Source organism: Zingiber officinale, chromosome 6B, assembly GCF_018446385.1.
Source record: "Zingiber officinale cultivar Zhangliang chromosome 6B, Zo_v1.1, whole genome shotgun sequence".
Classification (NCBI taxonomy): Eukaryota; Viridiplantae; Streptophyta; class Magnoliopsida; order Zingiberales; family Zingiberaceae; genus Zingiber; species Zingiber officinale.
In genome coordinates, this window is record NC_055996.1 from 9,588,838 (window position 1) to 9,596,103 (window position 7,266).

A 7,266-nucleotide genomic window follows, 5' to 3' on the forward strand; every position below is an offset into this window, starting at 1 on the left:
ATTCTTTTCTCTCTTCTCTCTAGTCTTCTCCTAAGGGTCGGCCCTTGCTTCTCTTCATGCTAGGGCCGGCCACCTCTTGTGGTTGTTTTGTATAGCCGGATACAAAAAGAAGGAGAATAAGAGGAGAAGTAGGGATTGCATCTATTCTTATTCTATTGCTTGTGCTCCTTCTTGTGGCCGACCTTCTCTCCCTCTCTTTTCCCCCCTTGCTCTCTTATTTCTTTGTGGTGGTGGTGGCCGGATTTTAGAGGAAGAAGCTTTTGGGTGGTGTTCATCTTGGAGGATCGTCGCCCACACGACGACCAAGAGGAGGCGAGGAATACGGTAGAAGATCTCGAGGTTTTTAGCATACAAAGAAGAGGTATAACTAGTATTTAATTTCCGCATCATGCTAGTTCTTCTTTGTACGAATTCCAAATACAAGAGGCATATGATTCTAGAGTTTCGGATTTGTTTCGAAGCTGTGTTTTTGTTTATTTTTTTAATTTGTGATTTGATTGTTCCTTTTGGTTAAACCTAATGTTATTTTAGGAAATTAAATATTTAATTTCATTAAGAGGTTTTGTCGAGGCAGTGGTGGATGCTCTCATACCCAAGAAGGTCATGTGCCTCGCCATGTTTGTCCTGGGAATCGTTTTTCGAAATAGATATTTAATTGAATTTGTAACATAGGTTGATTTGGATAAGTTCTGCTTGCGATCCAAATCTAAACCATTAAGAACAGATAAGTTAAATTTAGAATCAATAATGTTAAGTTCCGTTTGCGATTCCTAATTTAATTTCTAAAGAACACAATAGGTTGTTTAGGAAAGGTTCGACACCTATATAAAATTTTTGTACAGTGGAACCGGTACGATCTTTCTAGGACCAACCAACAATTGGTATCAGAGCTAGGGTTGGCCTCTGTGTGTTTTGATTTTCAGTTAATTATGCACATGTCATACATAATTTAGGCAGGATAATAGTAGGATGTGCTAACTTTGTGGTTGCATGTTCCAACTATTATGGCTTATAGATGTTGTGTGTGATTGGACCCTTGGACATGTCAAGGGCATTTTATTGTGTGTGCATGATTGTAATATTAAATACAGTAGGAGCTGTATTAGTTATTAGGATTTTACATTTTTGTTTCGATCTAGATTATATGAACATTCCTTCGTGGAATATAGGATCGATATATGTAAAATTCTATTTTTGTCGTGGATCGTATCCTTGCGAGGCATGGTGCTATTGGAGGACCAGAGGCGCAGCAGAAAAGGAAGCTCGATGGACCCGACGACATGAACCCAAGGGCGGGAGCAAACAGAGAACAATGATGGAAGAAGCCATAATAGTTAGAAAATTAATTTCCATATTTATTGCTTTTATTTACTGTGATGTGTGTGTGTGCATGAGATGTATGCTAGCATAGTCAAAAATCCTCACCTTAAATAACTAAGTAGGAGAGGGATTTTTTAATAAATCCCACCGTCTCCATTACTAGTTTGTAAGTGATGAAAACAAACTTGCGCGTTGGCTCTGAGTGCCTTCCTCCATCTCGGATGAGTTTGTTTGTGGATCACTAGATCAAATTTCTATTTTGGATGATTATAGGAAATTAATTAGGAGCGTGTGATCTTCCCCATCGGAAGGGGCACAATCTTATTTAATGGACTAAGTATCAAGTAATGATATACACTTAGGTACATTTAATAGTATCCTCCCCATCGGAATCACTGCTATTATTTTTGTGACCGAAGGAAAACCAACTATTAATTTGTCATAAAGATAAATTGACAAGATAATAAAATTAAAACTCCCTCTTATAAATGTTGAGTTTTTGTGTACGTCCACACTATCGTGGCATACAAAATTCACGGTGTTTGAGGTAATTTTATTTGTCAAGTTGACAAGATAATAAAATGGGTAAAACCCCTCTTACAAATGTTTGGATTTGTATAAGTGAACACTATCGTGGCATACAAACTTCACGGTATTTGAGGTAATTTTGTTTGTCATAAAGATAGGTTGACAAGGTTATTAATGGTTATAACCCTCCTCTTACAAATGTTCAATTTTGTATACGTCCACACTATCGTGGCATGCAAAATTCATGGTGTTTGAGGTGTTGGTGAATTTAAATGATATTGTTTTGAGGAATCAATATTATTTCAAATTCAAAGTTTTGACCAAATATTTAATCAAAGATAGACCAACTATTAATTTTATTTATCATAAAGTTAGGTTGACGAGATAATAAAATTAATGGATAAAATCTCCTTTTTGATTTTGTATACGTCCACACTATCATGGCATACAAAAATCATGAGGATTTTAAAGTGTTGGTCTTGACCAAATATTTATGTGATTCTTAGGATTTCATATGTTTATCAATCCCCTACCTGTTATACTATAGAATAGACTTAGTAGTCCCAATTAAGATTGGAAACAAAAACTTGGACTCTAAGATAGACTGTCCTCTTAGAACCAAGAACAATATAGGGGTATTTTATTCATTAGTTGTTGAAACATGTTTAGTGGTGTTATCTACCGGTACCTAGTGTGTAGATACGGGAGCCACTGATCATGTCTGTAATTCATTGCAGGGGTTCCAGGAAATCTAACAACTATATATAGAGAAAATCACCATGGGCACTGCTGCGAAAGTAGCAGCTGTTGCAGTGGGAGATGTTTATCCTCCGATAGGAATAAAACATGGATTTTTGAGAAATTTTCTTTACGTACCAAGTTTAGAAAGAACTAGTTTTCAGTTTCTAAACTATTCAAAGAACTTGATATTCTGCCTCTTTTAATAACAAAGTTGTTATCAAGAAAAAGAGAGAAGTTATTTGTTCTGGTACGTTGGTTGGCAATTTAAAAATCCAATAACTCCCACGATGCAACAAATGGAAATTAATAATATATCTTCTAACTCTAATAAGAGAAAGCAACCTTCGAAAATGAACCAATCATATCTTTGGCATCTAAGGCTAGGTTATATTAACTTGAGTAGGATTCAAAGGATAATAGCTGATGAACTTTTGGATTCATTGGTAGTGGAAATCTTTTCAACCTGCAAGTCTTACTCGGAAGGAAAAATAACCAAGAAGCTTTTTAAGTCTAAGGGGTATAAACCCAAGATATGTTGGAATTGGTTCATTCTGATTTGTGTAGATCTATGGCTATCCAGGCGAGAGGTGGTTTCGAATATTTCGTCTATTTTATAGATAACTATTCAAGATATGGGTACATTTACTTGATGCGCCGTAAGTCTAAGTGCTTTGATAAGTTCAAAGAGTACTAGGCTGATGTGGAGTAACATCAAGGTAAAAGTATCAAGATACTATAGTGAGATCGTAGTGGCAAGTACCTCTTGGGAGACTTTAGGAGTCACTTATTAGAAGTCGGGATTCAATCCCAACTAACTGCACCTGGTACACCGCAACAGAATGGTGTAGTAGAAAGAATGTATAGGACTCTTATAGAAATGATTAGATTAATGATGAGTTATTCAGAAAATTACCAAATTCGTTTTAAGGATATACTATGGAAATAGAAGTGAACATAGTACATCCTAAGTTAGAACTCTCTACTCCTATAGAATTGCAGAATAAGTGTAAGCTGTTGGTTAAACCTAGGAAAACGTACCTGTTCCACTGTACAAAAATTTTTGTACAAGTGTTGAACCTTTCCTTAAATAACCTATTGTGTTCTTTAGAAGTTAAATAAGGAATCGCAGACGGAACTTAACATCATTGATTCCAAATTTAACTTATCTGTTCTTAATGGTTTAGATTTGAATCGCAAGTGGAACTTAACACTATTGATTCAAATCTACCTAGGTTATTAATTCCATAAATATTAATTTCCAAAATTGGCTTCCAGGACTGTATGGCGAGGCACATGACCTTCTTGGATATGGGAGCAACCACCACCGCCTAGGCAAAGCCTTTTAAGGAAAGTTAATATTTATTTCCTTAAATAACTCTAGGTTAACCAAAAGGAACAATCGAATCACAAATTTGAAAAAGAAGAAAACACAAAATCGAAAAATAAATTCGATAAACTAGATCTAATTGCCTCTTGTATTTAGAATTCATACAAAGAAAAATAACTAGTATGACGCGGAAGAAAAATACTAGTTATACCTTCTCTTTGTAAGCTAATGACCTCGAGATCTTCTGTCGTATTCCTCGCCTCGCCTTGGACGTCGTGTGGGCGACGATCCTCCAAGATGAACACCACCTAAAAGCTTCCTCCTTCTTCTTCTAAAATCCGGCCACCACCACCACCAAGGAGAAGAGAGCAAAGGGAGAGGAAGAAGGGCCGACCACACCAAGAGATCACCCAAGCAAAAGAATAAGAGTTGTGTCTCATGAAGCCCCCTCACCCCTTCTTTTATATTACTTGCCCAAGGCAAATAAGGAAAAACCTTTTACAAAAAATAAAATCATCCAAGAGTTTTTCCTTTTTCCTTTTTATTTTTCCTTTTCTTTCCTCTTGATTGAATCAATCATCAATCAATGATTGAGATCAATCCTATTTGGTTTAGGATTGAATTTGGTTTAATCCTATTGGTCGGCCCTTGCTTGGGCACCAAGCAAGGTGGCCAACCACAATTAAAAAGAAAGGAAAAATAATTTTTAAAAAATTTTACAAGAAGAAATTCTCTTATAAAATTTACAAGCTCTCTTTCCTAAAGTATGAGTTAAAAAAGGAAAGTTTCTAAAAATTAAAACCATGTTTTAAAATTTAAAAACTCTCTTATAAAATTTCCTTTTTTAACATGGTGATAGAAAATTTAAATTTTAAAACTTCTTTTCCTTTTTTTCTTAAACCATAAGGATGGTTAAAAAAGGAAAGTTTTAAAATCTTTTAAACTCTCTATTTAAACATGTGGCCTAATTCAAATAAGGAAAGTTTTAAAAATCAAAATCTCTCTTTTAAAACTTATAGTTTTCTACAAAGAGAAGATTTTAAAAATTCAAAGCAACCCTCCCTTTTTGAATTATTATGGCCGACCCCTACAAGCTTGGTCACCAAGCTATAGGGTCGGCCCCTTCAAGAGGATGTGGCCGGCCATTGCTTGGTCACCAAGCAATGGTCCGGCCCCCTTCTTGGACACCAAGAAGAGTCTTACATTTGGATGAACTTGAGGCTATAATGAGGCTACGACAGGGACCTAGAGGAGAAATTGGTTTTGGCCTTCCGATGAGCTTGAGTATCCCGTGTTCACCCCGAACACACAACTCAAGTTCATCGATAATAACTCATTCCACTAGAGAGTTATTACCACACTACCGCACCAATCCCAAATTACATTATGGGCTCCTTCTTATCATGAGTGTGTTAGTCTCTCTGTATTTAAGATTATGAATGTCCACTAATTAAGTAAGTTACTGACAACTCACTTAATTAATATCTAGCTCCAAGAGTAGTACCACTCAACTTTATTGTCATGTTGGACTAGGTCCACCTGCAGGGTTTAACATGGCAATCCTTATGAGCTCCTCTTGGGGACATTCTCAACCTAGATAACTAGGACACAGATTCCTTCTATAATCAACAATACACACTATAAGTAATATCATTTCCCAACTTATCGGGCATATTGATTTATCGAGCTAAACCTCACCCTTTGATAAATCAAAGAAATAAATATTAAATATATGTGCTTGTTATTATATTAGGATTAAGAGCACACACTTCCATAATAACTAAGGTTTAGTTCTTTTACTAAGTCAGTACAAAAATAACATACCTAAATGATCCTACTCAATACACTTAAAGTGTATTAGTGTAATTTATTAGTCAAGATAAACTAATACTTAATTACACTACGACTATACTGATAGTTTGTTCCTTTCTATCTTAGTCGCGAGCAACTGTTTATAATTTATAGAGAACCGACAATATGATCTTCTGAGTGTGACACCACACTCCATGTTGTCTACTATATAAATTAATTGAACAATTACATTTAATAAATAAATGCAAATATTGACCAATGTGATTCTTTTACTTTAACAAATGTTTACAAAAGCTAGGCTTTTAGTACACACTCTAACATAAGCCTAATATGAAGCATATTCGGATTCAGGGTAGTCCAACACATGTGCTGAAGGGAGATACTGATAAGATGGACAGAAGTTCACTTGTTTGTGGGTTATCCTAGAGAGACGAAAGGAGGTTTATAGTCCTAAAATCAGAAGGTCATTATAAGCACCAATGTCTGATTTTTAGAAGAGGACTATGAAATGAACAACAAGCCCATAAGTAAATTTGTTCTTAAGGAAATAATAAAGGACACGTCTAATCTAGTACCAACTGTACAAGATGAAATATCACAAGAAACTGCAACTGTAACGACCCGCCTCCTACTGACTAGGCTGCGAGGCCGATCGCTACAGTTATGTTGTGCTAGACTATTAATGCGGAATGAAAACTGGCTAATTTAAAATTTAGCTGAACTAAATTGCTGTAAAGTGTAACTTAGTGTTCTGGGTGTACCTAGGAGTTGTACACATATTAGGGAAGACAATCTATGCCTCCCGGATGGACTGCTAGCTGTAATCAGGCACTTCAATCGATCCATAGATCGATTGGGCTGTCGGATCGATCCCGTGATCGATCCAGCTTGTTACCAGCACGGAAAAACTCTCTGGATCGGTCGGCAGACCGATCCATATGCTCCCTCACCTCTGTATGTGGCTGGATCGGTCTACCGACCGATCCAGGAGTACCCTGATCGGTCGGCTTGACCGATCAGTAGCTCACTGATCGGTCGGCTGACCGATCAGTGAGCGTCGGTGCTCTCTGTTCGCACTATGGATCGGTCGGCTGACCGATCCATAACAGAGGCCAACTCTCTGTTCGCGCATGGATCGATCAGCTGACCGATCCAGCGGCACAACCCACTCCCTGATCGGTCTGTAGACCGATCAGAGTTCTGATTTCGGCCTGAAACTCTGATTTCAGCACTTGGGCGTGCAAAAATCTCACATATGAGTTATACACTACATGAGAAACATTCTAATAACACAAAACTAGTATTCTAAACTTAACATGACACATAGTTCACTGGTTCATAGCAATACACAATTAAACGAGCATGAAAGTAAAACACTAAAGAGTTTTACGGTTTAAACTTGCTAAGACCCCTAAGAATCTTTTATAAAGAGTTTTACGGTTTAAACTTGCTAAGACCCCTAAGAATCTTTTATTCCAGTTCCTGCCACACACACCATCTCTGCATTGGCCTCCAGCTTCCTCTGCTAGTCCATTTTC